Source organism: Bombina bombina, chromosome 4 (genome assembly GCF_027579735.1).
Source record: "Bombina bombina isolate aBomBom1 chromosome 4, aBomBom1.pri, whole genome shotgun sequence".
NCBI lineage: Eukaryota > Metazoa > Chordata > Amphibia > Anura > Bombinatoridae > Bombina > Bombina bombina.
This window is the reverse complement of record NC_069502.1, coordinates 91,335,703-91,355,212: the sequence shown is the minus strand read 5'-3', so window position 1 is coordinate 91,355,212 and position 19,510 is coordinate 91,335,703.

The following is a 19,510-nucleotide window of genomic DNA, read 5'->3' as shown; positions in this document are numbered from 1 at the left end:
TACATTTGCAAACAGTTTGGAGTACTCGATAATAAGTTTAGAAGTATTGTCTGAGGCTTATCAATCCAATTTAGCTGTTTAATTCAGTAAGTGAAAAATGGCCCCATAAATATGTTGCATTGAGAATTTGGCTTGTGATTAGAAAACAGGACTGGGACATTGTTAAAGGGACAGTCTACTACAGAATTGGAATTGTTTAAAAAGATAGATAATTCCTTTATTACCCATTTCCTAGTTTTGCATAACGAACACTGTTATATTAATATACTTTTTACCTTGTATCGAAGCTTCTGCAGACTGACCCTTATTTCAGTTTTTTTGACAGATTTGCATTTTAGCCAACCAGTGCTGACTCATAAATAACTCCACGGGAGTGAGCACAGTGTTATCTATTTGGCACACATGAACTAGCAGTGTCTAATTGAAAAACTGTCAAATCCACTGAGATATGAGGCTGCCTTCAAGGGCTTAGAAATTAGCATATTTAACTTTCAACAAAGAACACAAAGAGAACAATGCAAATTTGATTATAAAAGTAAATTTTTAAGTTGTTTAAAATTGCACGCACTTTAATGAAGTTTAATTTTCAGTAGACTGTCCCTTAGAAAACCATTTTTAACCAAAATGATAATGAACAAAAGTGCTGCAGGTTAACATGCCAAAAATAATCAAACTATGGACTGTCATGCGGAAATTCATTTGCGAAAACTGCGAGCCCGTTCTGACTTTTTTGCATTTGGGGTTGTTCAGCTATTACAAGTTAAGAAATAACTTATTTTGCGCATGCGTTAAGCCGTGTAATGCAAACTGCGAAATCGTCAATGGAGAAGACAAATAGAAAAAAACCCATAAAAACCCAAATCTGTTGCGCAAAGCCCATGATGTATTCTCCTTGAAAAGTGTACATGAAATGGGAATATTTCATATTGTGAAAATGTTTTTGCAACGGAATATGTTCTATTTCTATTTGAAATAAATATGTCTCTATATATGTGATGATTTTTGGACAGATATATCTATAGCGAGATATGCATATGATTATATATATGTCTAGATATCTTGAGATCTATAAATGCGAATATCTGTTTTAAAATCCATCTGAGATATTGTTTAATGTGCATAAGATTGTAATGTGAAATCTCTTCATTATCTCCATAGTTAAACATACGTCTATATATATAAATCCATGTTTCTCTATATATGTGTATGTATCTCAATGTAAAATCCCCGCGTCTGCTTTTTTTTTTCTAGCACCCGATATCTCGTATCTTTGAGCCCTTATAAATTTTGTATGCAAAATTGTTTTAAATCATTTTTATTAGACAGTGTTAATATGATTGTATCTGTACTTTGTAATGTTTTTATGTTGTGCAAAGCTCTTAACTACAGTTCTTTTAGCGCAGAAAGGATTGTTGCATAAAAGGGGAATGCGCGTTTATTCAAGACTTATAATACCTGAGCAATAGAAATTGATTGCGAAAAGATCACGTTGCACGCGGAAAAGCCATTATGCGCTATTTGTAATCTTGCTGATAGTAAGGTAGAGTAAAAAATGCACCAATTGCATGATTTATCAAATTCGATTACATAATATTTGCATTGGAATTTCCCTTTAAATGCGTCAGTTTACAAGTCATAAATATTATACAAGTAGGGAAGAAGCAAGCTGTGGTTACCTATAATTATCTTTATTCATTGAATAAAAAAAAATCCCAGTGCCTTACAATTTGACACCAGTATTTCAATTTGCCTGAAGCTTTTTATTATTAATGCTATTATTATTCGGCTAGATTACGAGTTTTGCTGTAAGAGCTGCACGGTACTAACTTGCAAGTTATTGTCACCGCTCACCTCCCTACAGCGCTGCTATTACAGGTTTCCATAAACCCGGCATTAGCAGGTAATATTGCAGCGTAAAGCAAAATTGAGCTCCATACCGCACTCCAATACCAGCGCTGCGGTGAGCTGGTTTTACGTGCTCATGCACAATTTTCCCATAGACATCAATGGGGAGAGTCAGCTAAAAAAAAGCCTAACACCTGAAATAAAGGAGCGTAAAGCTCTGTAACGCAGCCCCATTGATTCCTATGGGTAAAGAAAAGTTATGTTTAAATCTAACACCCTAACATAAACCCTGAGTCTAAACACCCCTAATCTGCTGCCCCCGACATCGCCGACACCTAGCTACACTTATTAACCCCTAATCTGCCGCCCCTAACTTTGCTGCCACCTATATTACACTTATTAACCCCTAATCTGCCACCCCCAATGTCGCCACCACCTACCTACACTTATTAAACCCCTAATCTGCTACCCCCAACGTCGCCGCCACTATACTAAAGTTATTAACCCCTAAATCTAACCCTAACACCTACTAATTTTAATGTAATTAAAATAAATCTAAATAAAACCTACTATTAATAACAAAATAATTCCTATTTAAAACTAAATACTTACCTGTAAAATAAACCCTAAGATAGCTACAATATAACTAATAATTACATTGTAGCTATCTTAGGTTTTATTTTTATTTCACAGGCAAGTTTGTATTTATTTTAACTAATTTCTTTTTTATTTTGTGTAATTTAGTGTTTGTTTGTTTTTGTAATTAAATTAATTGTATTTAATTAATTTAATTTATTTAATTGTAGTGTAAGGTTAGGTGCTAGTGTAAGACAGGTTAGGTTTTATTTTACAGGTACATTTTTATTTATTTTAACTAGGTAGTTAGTAAATAGTTAATAACTATTTACTAACTATTCTACCTAGTTAAAATAAATACAAACTTGCTTGTGAAATAAAAATAAAACCTAAGATAGGTACAATATAACTATTAGTTATATTGTAGCTAGCTTAGGGTTTATTTTACAGGTAAGTATTTAGTTTTAAATAGGAATTATTTAGTTATTAATAGTAGGTTTTAGTTAGATTTATTTTAATTACATTAAAGTTAGGGTGTGTTAGGGTTAGACTTAGGGTTAGGTTTAGGGGTTAATAACTATAGTATAGTGGCAGCAATTTTGGGGGCAGCAGATTAGAGGTTAATAACAGTAATGTAGGTTGCGGTGATGTTAGGGACAGCAGATTAGGGGTTAATAATATTTAACTAGTGTTTGTGATGCGGGAGTATTGCAGTTTAGGGGTTAATTTGTTTATTATAGTGGCAGTGATGTCCGGAGCGGCAGATTAGGGGTTAATAATTTTATTATAGTGTTTGCGATGCGGGAGGGCCTAGGTTTAGGGGTTAATAGGTAGTTTATGGGTGTTAGTATACTTTTTAGCACTTTAGTTATGAGTTTTATGGTACAGCTTTGTAACTACTGACTTTCAGTTTATGTTATGGATCTTGATGGTATAGGCTGTACCACTCACTTTTTGGCCTCTCAGGCAAAATCGTAATAACGGCGCTATGTAAGTCCCATTGAAAAAGGACTTTGTGAAAGCTGCGGTAGTTACGTTGCATTGCAGACAAAAATGTGTGCTGTACAGAAATACCTGCAAAACTCGTAATACCAGCGGTAGTGAAAAAGAGCCATACCGCTGCTTTTTCACTCATACCGCAAAACTCGTAATCTAGCCAATTATTATTAATAATCATCATCATAATAAATACTTTTAAAGACAATTACAAAAATAATGAAGGATTAGAGGACCCTGCCCTAGAGTTGCCATCTGATGTAGGTCACCTTGTATAAATGTCTAAAATGTAAAACATATAACACAAAAAAATTAAAACAAAACAATCCAAGCAGATAATATGAAGACTGACACTGCCCCCAATTTGTAGTTATCTTAAACAAAACAGGAAGTTTAAAGTGAAAGTCAACCCTAGCGTTTGTGAAACGCTAGGATTGACTATTGAAACAAAAAAGGGGACTTTCATTCATGAAGTATAAAATACTTCATGCAGAAATTTCCTTTATTTGTTTCAAGCTATCGCCACTCTGAGCTGCTAAGGTGACGTTTTAACCTCTTAGCCAATAGCCGTGCAGTAAATCCGGCTCCCAAGGGCGCTAAGCCAGATTTACTGCACGTTGGTGTAACAACTTTTGATTTCTTACAAGCCCTCTGTCTGTATAAAAGCAATGTTGGAACAGACTGTGTTACTACACCCTCTTAAGCAATATTTGGAGAGTATTGTACTGCAGGAAGTAGTATATTGCTCTCAAAATGGCGATAAAAAGGCAATTAACAAAGAAAGACAGAGAGACCATTATAACCCCTAAAAGTGTAGGTCTTTCCTTTAGAGAAATTACAAAGAAAGCCAAGGTTTCAGTGAGTACAGTTTCCTACACCATCAAAAGGCACTTGAAAACTAGAGTAAACTCTGACAGAACACAACAGAACCAGAAGACAAGTTTTTGAGAGTCAACCGCTTACGTGACAGGCAGCTCACAGGACAACAGCTTCAAGCACAGCTTAACACTGATCGTATAGGAAGATTAGGGAACTATAGGGGATTTGTGGCATTAAAGCCAAGTGTAGAATTAAACACTAGCTAATCAAATATATATGGGGATAAAAATTACACTTTATTTAACATATATTCAAAAACAGACAAAACAGTAAAACAGACACCAATCTGGAATCTTGGAGATGGGTATGTATACTTCCAAATTCCATATAAATCAGTATCAGTATTCCATCAACAGTGTCTTAAATTAAAAACATGAGGGCAAAACACTGATCGTAGTAAGCAAGTCACAGTTTCAACTGTGAAGAAAAGACTTTAAGCTGCAGGTTTGACAGGTCGATTGGCAGTAAGAAAGCCATTGCTAAGATGGCAAAATAAAAAAAGAGCTAAAAGTGTAAGCAAGGATAGAGATGGTGCAGGTAAATGGTGGTACAATGAGTGCTAATAGCCCACTCTAACACAATGTACTCACATTTATTGAAGGTACTCACTTGTGCCTATAGAGGCAGGCTGGATTTTAGCAGCAATCCAGCTGGCTGTAACCGGGTGGAAAGGCTGGTTCGTGGGTGTCAGAGTGCAGGAACTCTATAGTAGCATAGCAAGGTGGTACCAAAATAACACTGAGAGTGGATGTGTAATAAAAAATGGATTTATTTAAAACATATAAAAAAAGTTAGTCCACTCATCACAGTGTTAAAAACAGCTGGTACATCAGGAATACATGCGACGCGTTTCTCAGTTACAACTGTTTCATCAGGCATGTTTTTAATAACACATTTTTACTCCTTAAATAGGGCTATGCTACTCTAAAACACCCACATCCCTCCCCCAACAATTAGCAAGCCATAAACCAATCGATGTCCCTCAAACATGTATGGGTCAGCTCCTATGTTTCTGTAATGATAAAAATGCTACGATAAGAGTACAATGACTTGTGATATGACTGAATACCTGGCTACTTCTTTGAATTTGTATATGTATGTGTAACTATTTCGGCATATGATCATAAAATGCTGACCGATATTTGATAATAACGAAAATTCGTCAAATCTATGTTTTGATTGGGCGTCCTAGCCGTCACTCAAAGTGTGTTAGTAAACACCTGTGCTTAGTGCTTGTGATTCGTCCATATGACTGTCAATCAAAGTTATTCGTCAGTTGTTGCTAGTGAATGGGGCTACCAATAGAAAAGCTAATAGCAGGCGTGCCCCTGATCTTTGCTGACGTCGGTGTTGACCTACAGTAAACGCCCACCGAGGGAGTGTATTAGTTGTTACACTATGATAGGATGTTCCATGGTGATTGTAAACAATGTATCCCATTGGTCCCAATGCCGGATACAATATTGAGGCGAGGATCATTATTGGTCACTTAAAAAAAATAATAATAATAAACACCATGCTCTATTATGCCGGACCCCGAGTAGTGTCAGTTTGAAAAGGAGCTATCCTTCCACAGACACCCACGAACCAGCCAGCTGGATTGCTGCTAAAATCCAGCCTGCCTCTATAGGCACAAGTGAGTGCCTTCAATAAATGTGAGTACATTGTGTTAGAGTGGGCTATTAGCACTCATTGTACCACCATTTACCTGCACCATAGGCGCCTCTATCCTTGCTTACACTTTTAGATCTTCTTCCATCGGATGCTGATAGAGAGCTGCCACCTTTTGCTGCCTTTCACAGCCAGCTGGATTGCTGTTAAAACCCAGCCTGCGTCTACCGGCACAACTGAGTGCCTCCTCCTATTGTGAGTACCTAGTGTTCACATAAGTTTGATATTTTGAAATACCTTTTGATCTGCACCATTGGCGCCTCTTTCTTGTTACTTTATCTTAACAAATAAAAAAAGAGGCTTGTCTAGGTCATGAAGCACCGCCAGTGGACTACTGAAGACTGGAAAACGATCTTATGGACCGATGAATTAAAATTTGAGATCTTTGGTTCATCGCGCATGGTTTTGTATGCCAGTGAGTAGGCAAAAGGATGGTTCCTTAGTGTGACACCAACTGTCAAACATGGAGGAGGAATTGTGATGATCTGTGGCTCTTTTGCTAAATCCAGAGTCTGCAACTTGCACAGAATGAGTGGCATCCCGAACCAAAACTACTACCACAGCATTTTGCAGTGCCATGCAATACCCTCCAGTTTACACCTAGTTGTTCAGAGGTTCATCCAACAGCAAGATAATGAGCCAAAACATACCTCCAGGCTGTGTCAGAACTACCTAAGAAGAAAAGAACAAGACGGTAGGCGTCAAAACATGTCTCCAGACTTAAACCCCACAAGCTGGTTTGCGACGAACTGGAAAGAAAAGTGAGAGCAAAGCAACCTACAAGTGCAACACATTTGTGGGAACTTCTGCAACAGAGTTGGGAAGAACTTTCCAAACAATATTGGATTTCTGTTGTAGAAAGAATGCCACAAGTGTGTTCAGCTGTTATATCAGCAAAAGGTGGCTACTTTGATGAGTTAAAAATTTAGAGTACATTTTTTTTAAAGAAAATGATTCCATTAATTCTTTTTATGTCCAATTGTTTATTTGTTCTGTGCTTTATTTTCCCCATTAGTACATTGAGACATTAAACTGCATACATTTCAATAAAAACTGTAAAAATTGAGCTGTTCTAAAACTTTTGACTGGTAGTGTGTGTGTATATATATATATATATAAAACAATGAAAGAAATGACCTAAGCACACAGGAAAAGAATGGTAGTAGAAAAAAAGGTGGTAATGCTACTATTGTAACTACCTATACATGTGATACAAGATCAAATATCATAATCCTCAAAAGAGTCCAGCACAAAACAAATGGTGATATAGTACCATATGATGGCATCCAGTGACAAGATACACACAATATGGCTGCAAAGCAGGTACTCACCAGTGTGCGTGTATGTGTATATATGTGTTTATAATCAGTGTGCGTGAGAGTGTGTGTATTTATGTGTTTATAATCAGTGTGCGTGAGAGTGTGTGTATTTATGTGTTTATAATCATTGTGCGTGAGTGTGTATGTGTATATATGTGTTTATAATCAGTGTGCGTGAGTGTGTATGTGTATATATGTGTTTATAATCAGTGTGTGTGAGTGTATATGTGTATATATGTGTTTATAATCAGTGTGCGTGAGTGTGTATGTGTATATATGTGTTTATAATTAGTGTGCGTGTGTGTGTGTATGTATATATGTGTTTACAATCAGTGTGCGTGAGTGTGTATGTGTATATATGTGTTTATAATCAGTGTGCTTGAGAGTGTGTGTATTTATGTGTTTATAATCAGTGTACGTGAGTGTGTATGTGTATATATGTGTTTATAATCAGTGTGCATGAGTGTGTAAGGGAATATATGTGTTTATAATTAGTGTGCGTGAGTGTGTATGTGTATATATGTGTTTATAATCAGTGTGCGTGAGTGTGTAAGTGAATATATGTGTGTACATGTGTGTGAATATGAGTACATGTGTAAATGCGAATGTGCACTCAGTGGGTGCACACATGTGAATGTCCCCCTCAGTAGTCTTTAAAAGCTGCCTAGGTCTATAGTGATTGTATTTATTCATTTAAACTTTGCCTTGTAGAATAAGAATCGTACATCTGATGACAACACCCATTTATAAATCAACTTCCTGTGACCTTGAATAATTCAGCTATAATTTACTGACAGTCTATTAGTGATAATACTAATTTCTCTAAACTGAATGGTACAAAGTGCTGCTATAGGTATATGCTATTATTACACATTATCTGACTAAGGATTTACAAATGAGTCACTGTCCATATCATTAAATATATTTGTTTTTTCCAAGAACAGCATGTTTATAGAACTACAGATATCTGCTGTCTAGCAATATTCCAAGGTCCATTTGCTTTTAAAGTATTAATGACGCTATAAATTTATGGCTATTTACTGTATATAAAATATATTAGCTCTTGACGTTCTTGCTTCTATTTAATGTTGCCGGTGTATATGAAAGAAGTAAGCAAAAGCATTGTTATCATTATATACAAATTTGAGAGAAAGAAAAAAAAATGTAAGGCTTTAAATAAATAACATTGGTGTATTGCTAGATGTTTGCAATTAATATATATCTTCCATATGTTAAGAACACATGCAATGTCTAGAGAGATACAGCTAAAAAATCATTCTTTCCGTCTGACCCATTAAAATAACAATGCACGCACAACACATAGCCAATGGTACAGAGATTCAAGAGGTAGGTGCACGGCCAGTGGCTGGTAAAGTGAATAAATAAGAATTCATGGAGGTGTTTAAGATTAAGTTGTTTTTTTATTAGTGCAAATAATATTCTTTATGCTCTTTAATTATTAATTTGTAGTGTATGTATTGGGTACTTGTAAAGCACGGCTAATCACCCGTAAGGGTCTCAAGGCACTGCTCATTTTATCGACCTCGGAAGGATGAAAGGCTGAGTGGACCTCGCCGGGGATCGAACCTGCAACCCTTGGATTGCTACAGAGATCAGCCACAGTGCCTTAGCATGCTGAGCTGTCTGTCCGGTAGTGCAGTTATTTGGAAATTTACTATCCCTATAACTAAAGTTGGGTGTCAGGGATAGGGGGTGGGGGTGGTTTGGATAAAGCAGTTAGGGGATAAGACACAATTGGGTTTTATGGTTAAAGGGTTTGGGTGTGGTGGGTTTGAGTAATAAGGTCAGTGGATGGGTCATGAATATGGAGGGTAAGTGCTGAGGTGGGTCTGGTTATATGCAGTAGCTGCTCTGGTGGTTGGGGGTGTCACCAAGGCTGGATTGGCCTACCAGGATACCAGGAGATTTACTAGTAGGCTGCAACAGCTGGGACTGTAAAGCTACAATTTAAAAGGGGTGATTAATAGATGAAATCGGTTTGTAGGGTGCCTATATAACTACAATCTGGAACTATTTTTTAATACAGTTAGTTGCATGAGTGGGCTGCAGTTAGGAGTTAACAATAGTTACGCTTAAAATTGCAAAAAGCAAATTGTGAATTTAGCAAACAAAATGACATCTTAAATGCTTTTTAAACAATTTTGTGTGCAGATGTTCTGTAACACAGTGTTTATTGGCTGATAAATAATATGTATATAAAAACTGTCCGCTTACAATCATTTTTACTTTTTATTTTACAAAACTGTCACCTAGATTATGAGAGAGGCTGTGCGGTGCTAACGAGCAGTTTATGCTCACCACTCACTTACAGACAGCGCTGGTATTACGGGTTATTACAAACCCGGTGTTAACCGCAAAAAAGTGAGCGTAGAGCAAAATTTTGCTCCACATCTCACCTCAATACCAGCGATGCTTACATTAGCGGTGAGCTGGTAAAACATGCTCGTGCACGATTTCCCCATAAGGATCAATGGGGGAGAGCCGAATGAAAACCCCCCAAAAAAGCAGCATTTAGCTCCTAATGCATTGATTCCTATGGGGTAATAAAAGTTATCTCTACACCTAACACCCTAACATGAACCCTGAGTCTAAACACCCCTAATCTTACACTTATTAACCCCTAATCTGCCACCCCCGACATTGCAGCCACCTACATTATATGTATGAACCCCTAATCTGCTGCCCCCAACATCGCCGACATCTACATTATATTTATTAACCCCTAATCTGCTGCCCCCAATGTCGCCGCAACCTAACTACATTTATTAACCCCTAATCTGCCGCCCCCAACGTTGCCACCACTATAATAAAGTTATTAACCCCTAAACCTAAGTCTAACCCTAACCCCCCTAACTTAAATATAATTTAAATAAATCTAAATAAAATTACTACAATTAACTAAATTATTCCTATTTAAAACTAAATACTTTCCTATAAAATAAACCCTAAGATAGCTACAATATAACTAATAGTAACATTGTAGCTAGCTTAGGGTTTATTTTCTATTTTACAGGCAACTTTGTAGTTATTTTAACTAGGTACAATAGTTATTAAATAGTTATTAACTATTTACTAACTACCTAGTTAAAATAAAGAGAAATTTGCCTGTATAATAAAACCTAACCTAAGTTACAATAACACCTAACACTACACTACAATTAAATTAATTACCTAAATTAAATACAATTAATTACAATTAAATAAAATTATCTAAAGTACAAAAAGAAACAAACACTAAATTACAGAAAATAATAAAGAAATTACAAGATTTTTAAACTAATTACACCTAATCAAATCCCCCTAACAAAATAAAAAAAGCCCCCCCCCAAATAAAAAGCCCTATCCTACACTAAATTACAAATAGCCCTTAAAAGGGCCTTTTGCGGGGCAGTGCCCCAAAGTAATAAGCTCTTTTACCTGAAAAAAAAAATTACAACCCCCCCAACATTAAAACCCACCACCCACACAACCAAACCTACTCTAAAACCCACCCAATCCCCCATTAAAACAACCTAACATTAACCCCCTGAAGATCACCTTACCGGGAGACGTCTTCACCCAACCTGGCCGAAGTCCTCAACGAAGCTGGGAGATGTCTTCATCCAAGCCGGGCGAAGTGGTCATCTTCTATCTTCATCCATCCGGCGCGGCGGGGGTCCATCTTCAAGACATCCGACGCGGAGCATCCTCTTCTTCTGACGGCTAAACACAGAATGAAGGTTCCTTTAAATGACGTCATCCAAGATGGCGTCCCTTCAATTCCGATTGGCTGATAGAATTCTATCAGCCAATCGGAATTAAGGTAGAAAAAATCCTATTGGCTGATGCAATCAGCCAATAGGATTGAACTGGCATTCTATTGACTGATTGGAACAGTCTGGATGAAGACTTCTGCCTGTCTGGAGGACCACTTTGCCCGGCTTGGATGAAGACTTCTCCCGGCTTCATTGAGGACTTCGGCCCGGTTGGGTGAAGACGTCTCCCGGTAAGGTGATCTTCAGGGGGTTAACGTTAGGTTTCATTAAGGGGGGATTGGGTGGGATTTAAAGTAGGGTTGGTTGTGTGGGTGGTGGGTTTTAATGTTGGGGTGGTTGTAATTTTTTTTTCAGGTAAAAGAGCTGATTACTTTGGGGCAATGCCCCGCAAAAGGCCCTTTTAAGGGCTATTTGTAATTTAGTGTAGGGTAGGGCTTTTTTATTTTTGGGGGGGCTTTTTTATTTTGTTAGGGGGATTAGATTAGGTGTAATTAGTTTAAAAATCTTGTAATTTCTTTATTATTTTCTGTAATTTAGTGTTTTTTTTGTACTTTAGATAATTTTATTAATTGTAATTAATTGTATTTAAAGGGACAGTTCACACAAAAATGTTCTCCCCTTTAAATTATTCCCAATGATCCTTTTAACCTGCTAGAGTGTATTAAATTGGTTACAAGTAGCTCCTTTACTCCTATTTCAGCATTTGAAATAGCTGATTTAGCCTGTGGTATCGCCACCTATACTGACCAAATTAATACTGGAGTATAGGCTATTGAATAGCCTAAGTATACACAGCCAGCAGAAGAGATTACACTCTCAGTGGGATGCAGGATAGTTAAGTAATAAAATTATTATTTTCCATTGTTCTCTCTATGTATTGAGCTTTGGTGTTCCAGCCAAATAAAAGATAAGGAAGCAAGTCTGTTTACACAAACTTAGAACATAATGAGATCTGATATCACCTTTAAGTTCAACCCATTGTAATAGGCTGTGGTTTCAAAGCACAAAATCAGCTACTTCATATACACAAATAAGCATGAAAATGGAATTTCTCAAATATTTTATACTCTGCAGTTGGTATAACAAGTCATTTAAAATACATTAATGGAAAAACAATTTTACAGTGTACTGTCCCTTTAATTTAGGTAATTAATTTAATTGTAGTGTAGTGTTAGGTGTTATTGTCACTTAGGTTAGGTTTTATTTTACAGACAAATTTGTCTTTATTTTAACTAGGTAGTTAGTAAATAGTTAATAACTATTTAATAACTATTGTACCTAGTTAAAATAAATACAAAGTTGCTGTAAAATGAAAATAAACCCTAAGCTAGATACAATGTAACTATTAGTTATATTGTAGCTAGCTTAGGGTTTATTTTATAGGTAAGTATTTAGTTTTAAATAGGAATAATGTAGTTAATTGTAGTAATTTTATTTAGATTTATTTAAATTATATTTAAGTTAGGGGGTGTTAGGGTTAGACTTGGGTTTAGGGGTTAATAACTTTATTATAGTGGCGGCGACGTTGGGGGCGGCAGATTAGGGGTTAATAAATGTAGGTAGGTGGCGGCGATGTTAGGGCAGACAGATTAGGGGTTAATAATATTTAAACAGTGTTTGTGATGCAGGAGTGCTGCGTTTTAGGGGTTAATATATTTATTATAGTTGCGGCGATGTCCGGTTTTGGAAGATTAGGGGTTAAAAAAATTATTTTAGTGTTTGCGATGTGGGAGGGCCTCGGTTTAGGGGTTAATAGGTAGTTTATGGGTGTTAGTGTACTTTTTAGAACTTTAGTTAAGAGTTTTATGCTACGGCGTTGTAGTGTAAAACTCTTAGCTACTGACTTTTAAATGCGGTACCAGTCTTGACAGGAGAGGGTCTACCGTTCACTTTTGGTCAGACTTGAAATACCGGCGCTATGCAAGTCCCATTGAAAATATAGGATACTCAATTGACGTAAGTGGATTTGCTGTATTTCCGAATCTGGTAAAAAAAGGGAACGGTACACCTGTATCTTCAAGACTCATAATACCAGCGGGCGTTAAAAACCAGCGTTGAAACCGGCCAACGCTGCTTTTTAAGCCTAAATCTAGCCGTGTGATTTTTCCAGCTGACTGCACTGACCTATAAAGCATAGAAAGGGTTAGCAGAGCAAGGGCATGCCATCATTATAATTTGCTAGGATTAATTAAAGGGACAGTCAACCCAAAAATGACTGTAACTTATTTAGATTAGTTAAATAACTATCTTTACAGTAAACTGTAGCCAAAGTTTCATCTAAATAAACTTTGGCAGAAAATAAACTTAGTTTGGAAATGGCCGCCTGACCCCTCCTTCTCTGACGTCTCCCTAAAGCTTGCACTAGTACAGGATCCTTTTCTCTAGTCTCGTCCCTGCGCGCTCCTGCAATTTCATCTCTCTAGCAGCTGTTCATACCCGGCACTCACTGCCTCTCATCCATGCTGTGCGCTGTGTGTTATGAGAAAATGAGAGGCAGTGCGTGCCGGGCAGGCAGCGATATGATGGTCTGTGCTTTAGTTAAAATTCCAATGAGATTATAGACATGTTTTATTTTTATTGTATTTCCCTCACTACCCAGTCCTCTCTGATCGACTTTTTTGCGCACCATCAGCATTGTAACATCCACGGATGTGAAAGGTTGCACAGTAGTGATGTTCACATACACAGGTACTGATGCACTGAGCTGATTTTGCTTTCCTCTTGCCTTCCACGCCCTGTGCACTCACTATATCATTCTTTCCCCTCGGCTAGAAGTTCCTTGCTCCCGCTGCCCACTATCACTAGGGAGGAAGGAAGATGGGGATGGGGGGCAGCGGGAGCCCCCCATCCCCATTTCTCTTACCATGCATTAGTCACACCTATCCTCAAAAAAACTCTCAATCTCCCCCTCCAACTACCGTTCCATTTCCATACTGCTCCTTGACTCAAAGCTTCTGGAAAGGTGAGATTATAAACGTCTATCACATTTTCTCCCGTGAAACTTCCCCCCTAATACATTGCAATCTGGATTTTGTCCCAACACTCCACGGAGACTGCAATCATTAAAGGGACAGTGTACACCAATTTTCATTGCTGCATGTAATGGACATTACTATAAAGAAGAATATGCACAGATACTGATATAAAAATCCAGTGTAAAACATTTTAAAAAATTACTTAGAAGCTCCCAGTTTAGCACTGTTGATGAGGTTAGACTGGGCCAGCCAGTGACAGGGGCTGGGAAAGCAAGAAGAGCAGGCACTCCCCTCCTGTGCATATGAAAAGACCCATTACACAACCATGAGTCTTTAGATGTATGAATACATCTAAAACTTTGAGGCTTGGCTAGGAGCACAATGTTATTTAAAAATAAGCAAAACTATAAATTTCTACAAAAACACTCCCAGACGGCTATATAAATGGATCATATACAAAACACACTGTATATGCAAAGAAACATCTAGTGTACAATGTCCCTTTAAGGTTACTAAACACCAGCAAAATCAAAAGACCATTTTCTATATGAATCATTTGCAATCTGTTCTGTCTGCAGGCTTTGATTCTGTTGACCACCATCTCTTGCTCTAAACCCTCTAGTGTTTTTGGTATTTGCAACACAACCCTTTTGTGATTCTCCTCCTACCACTCTAACCATACTATTAGTGTATCCTTCTCTGGCACATCCTCTGCCCCCTAACACTTTATGTTGGTGTGCCAAAATGCTCTGTTCTTGTTCCCCTTCTTTATTCAAGCTACATATTCTTTAGGTTTGTTAATAAAATCCTATGGGTTTCATTATCATTTGTATGTGATGATACCTATATCTTCCTTTATGAACCAAACCTACCCCCTCCTTGCTAACTCACGTCACTAACTACCTTTCAAATATTTCATATCCTCCCACCTCATGCGTAATCTCTCTAAAACTGAGCTCCTTATACCTCCGCTTCTTTCAAGACAACTACCCCCATCTCTCTGTAACTGTTGATGATAATATCATCACCCCAAACCCTTATGCCCGATGCCTTTGAGTCATACTTAACTCAGATCTCTAATCAACTCCCTCCATCTAGTCCTTGGCCATTTCCTGCAATTTCCACCTGAAAACATCTCGAAAAATTATAATTTTGTCAGAAAAGAAACCACTAAGATTTGTATCCACTCTCTCATCATTTTTTACCTTAACTATTTCAATTCCATCTTCTCTGGTCTCCCTAACTGCCGTCTGTCCTCTTTACAATCCATAATGAATACCTCTGCCCTGCTGATCTTTTTTTTATATAAATACAAAACAAATAGATGACTTGTAAATTGCAAAAATAAACAATCCAAATAAAATATAACAACGTGATATAGTGCATTTTCAAAGGATATAGAAATATATATTGAGAGAGATGTGCAATCCTAAATTGGTAGAATGTTGCTTGAAGACTTTCAATTTCCAAGAGAGTAAAGGTAATAATCTGTGTAACTTTATTACTGCAACTATAGAACCATACTGACATATTACTGAGCTTAGAACCAAGCTCAGTGTATAATAGCCCAAATGATCTCCCTCCATGGGAATAAAGAAGTGGATAAACCTTGACTTGCCAAATAAAAGCTTTTATTAAAAGGTGTATTTACAGCCTGGGGTATTATTACTGGTACTGTCCAAAGCAGAAATCGCCCACTTACACAGACAGTGACAGCATACAATGTCCAGTGTTTAGTGTTCTAGCGGTTCAGTAGAAAAGTCCCGAGTCCCGACCTCTTTGTGACATCACCTTTGCGTATCCAACGTACGTTTTGCCAATAATCGCTTGGCTTTCTCAAGGATATAGTATGCCAGACTCTTTTTATACTGTCAAATCCACTTTTGTTTGGTTGTTAATGGCTTTCTTTTTTCAGTTTACACAGGTTTTAGCATGTAATCAATCAGTAAAGTATATACACAGGTTGTAGCATGTAATCATACAATCATAAAGTATGGAGGCCTTTGAGATTCTAAAATATTAAAAGTGTGGATTATAAAATTAAGAAGAAAAACAGGAAAACAGCCCAACACGCTTTTATAAGGATTTTGTGTGTGATGATTTAGTAGATATGCTGATTGATTACATGCTAAAACCTGTGTAAACTGAAAAAGAGAGCCACAGAGGGAGATCATTTGGGCTATTGGTTCTAAGCTCAGTTATATGTGAGTATGGATCTATTTTTTATTTATTTTTTCCAAATATTTTTTATTGAGAATCCAACAAACATTATAAGCCAACACTATCAGATAGAATTTTTTTTTTTACAGATCATGTACATTGTCAATATACATTTGGTAAGAATTCAAATTTAATAATGTTATAAACATGTGAATTTATAAACCATTCAAATCTGCCTTACATTGGATTCTAATTTTCATCCATTTTAACTATTTGTGACAAACATAAACATAAAAGTCTCACTGTCTAAAAACAACACATTTAAAAATATGCCTTAATATTTTAGGTAAATATGCCTAGTCAATCAAATTTTTAATATATTGTTCCCGGGTATTCTGCAACTCAATAAAATTATCTCTTTTATTCGTGAGGTAGGATCCATATTCCTCTAATTCAGTTAGATCTGTAACTTTTTCTCGCCACATTTTGATTGTTTGGACACCCGGAGATTTCCAGTTCTGGGCCACTAAAACCTTAACACCTTCTATTTCTGCAATCACATCTCTACATAAGGAGTTCAACTGGGAACACCACCACCACATGTGACCCATACCACTACCCACATGTCCACATCTCCAACATCTATTACTAGTTTTAGGGAATAGTCTATGGAGCCTCCTAGGAGTCAAATACCAACAATGTAGTATTTTATAATTTAATTCTTTAATTCGAGCTGAGGAGGAGCAAGACTTAGTGTTTTGGAAAATATTAGCAGCTAATTGGGGCGTGATAGTTATCCCTAACTCTGTCTCCCATGTCTCAATATATCGTGGCATGTATCCTTCCTGGCGGCGGTTGTGTGATGATGCTATATATGAGAAAGACTGTGTCTAATCGGAGGGGAGGAAGAGAACAATTTTTCAATTAGAGTCAGTGGTCGAGCTAAGTTCAAGTAGTGCATATGTGTTGTAACATGGTGTACCCTCCTGTATGAGAACCAGCTTGAAGCCCATCTCTGTCCCCTATCCACCAACTGATCTTGTGTACATAACTATTCGTTAAAGAAAAGATGTGTCATTGGAGTCTCTTCTATTGTGTCATCTGTCATTTGCCTTTTAGAGAGTAAAAGTAGTGAAAATTCACTATTGTGGGTAATTGACGTCAAGGGGCCGGGGCATGAGGATAAATAGGGATTTAGCCTGGTAGTACTATTCCATATTTTGAGCATTTCCCGGGTAAACGGGTTATTAACCTGGCAAGAGGTAGCACTGAAATTTTTTTTCCAGCAAATAGAGGGGAGGTGTATTCCCATATTTAGGCTCTCCTCCAACGAAATCCATCTCTTGTGGGCTCCATGAATTCTCCAGTCAAGGATTCTCTGGAGAAATATGGATCTGCGATAATAATCTATCTCTGGGACGCCTAATCCTCCCTGGTAGGTTGGACGGGACATAATCTGTTTATTAATCCTGGGAGGGTGTTTATTCCAGATAAACGACCTGAAGAACCGTTGTATCTGGTGAATGTAATTGTTAGGCAGTGGAATGGGCAATGCAAGCATAATATAAAGCAGGCAAGGGAAGGCGTTCATCTTGATAGTAGAACTCTGCCCAGCCAAGAAAGGTTCTTTCTAGTCCATGACGAGAGATCTCTCATCAGGGCTGTCTTAATTGGGGCGTAGTTTAGATAAAATAACATATCTTGGTTATCAGCAAGATGTATTCCTAGATATTTTAAGGACCCTTTGCACCATTTGAATGTACACTTATCAGAAATCAGAGCCTCCATCTAGGGGTCTATAGCTACACCTAGCATCTCAGATTTTTTTTATTAATTTTAAAATTCGATAAACTATTGAACAGTTCTAATTTGTCTAACAAGGACGGGATGGAGCTAATAGGGTCTGTTAAAGAAAATAGGATGTCATCCATGAATAATGACAATTTGTATATCTCTCCCCCATACAGAAACCCCTTATATTGTCGTTTAGTCTAATTTTGGTCGCCAGCAGTTCAATGAGGCAGGTAAACAGGAGGGGGGACAAGAGACAACCTTGTCTAGTTCCATTTGCTATCTGCAGGGGGTCAGAAACAATGCCATTAAGAGATATCTGGGCGCTAGGGTTAGTATATAAAGCAAAAATTCTGTGAACGGTCTTCTCCCCCAGCCCAAATGCACCCAATGTGGCTTTCAGAAAAGGCCAACCGACACGGTCGAAGGCCTTTTCCGCGTCTGTAGACAGCCAAACTGAAGGGATATTTTGGGACTTAGCGTGCCACATCAAGTGCAGATTACAAACTGTATTATCCTTAGCTTCGCGAAAAGGAACAAAACCCCTGATGTATAATTAGGGGTAATATTTAGTTTAAACAGTTTGCTAAAATTTGTGCATACATTTTTATGTCGGAGTTTAGTAGCGAAATTGGCCTATAGTTTGCAATATCTATGTTAGATTTATTTGGTTTCGGTAACAAGGTTATTTTTGCTTGCAGAGCTGTAGGAGGAAACTTACTGTCCTCATCAATAGTATGAAAATATCATAAAAGGTATGGTGCCAAAAGGTCCCCAAAAGTGATATAGTAATCATAACTAAAACCGTCTGGGCCAGGGGACTTCCCCCCTTTAATGACTTAATTGCCCCTAGAATCTCTGTTGCCAGGAATGGGGCATCCAAATAATCTTTTTGATCTATTGTGATTTCCAGAAGACCTAACAGAGATAAATAATGTTTTATAGCATAGTCAGTGGGAGATGGTGCACGCTTGGTTCAAATTATACAGGGATTCATAATACCGCCTAAAATGTTCTGCTATATCAGTGGAATTATACCAGTCCTTGCCTCTATCGTCTTTAATGTACATAATGTATCCACTCAGTGTCTTTTTCTTAAGCTGTCTAGCTAATAATTTCCCCTGTTTGTTTGCCCCTTCATAAAATTTCTTTTTAAGGTACAAAGCATTTCTTTTGGCTTCAGACCCCAAATAACAATTAAGTTGCTGTCTTTTATGTTCAAGGCTATCCAGTAATGAGCGGTCCTTAGGAAAAGCCTTGTGGATTTCCTGAAGCTTATTTAGGTCAGTCAAAAGGGAGGACAAATACATGTGTTGTTGTTTCTTTTTAGCTGTCTTCAGTGCTATCAACTCCCCTCGGAGAACACACTTATGCGCGTTCCACAAATGTTGGGGGTTAATGTCAGGTGTATCATTTAATTGGAAATAATCCTCTATTATATTAGTAACTTGGGTGCGAATTAAGGAGTCTTTCAAAAGGGTTTCGTCCAATCTCCAGGAGCACTGTAAGGATGTCTGTGTCT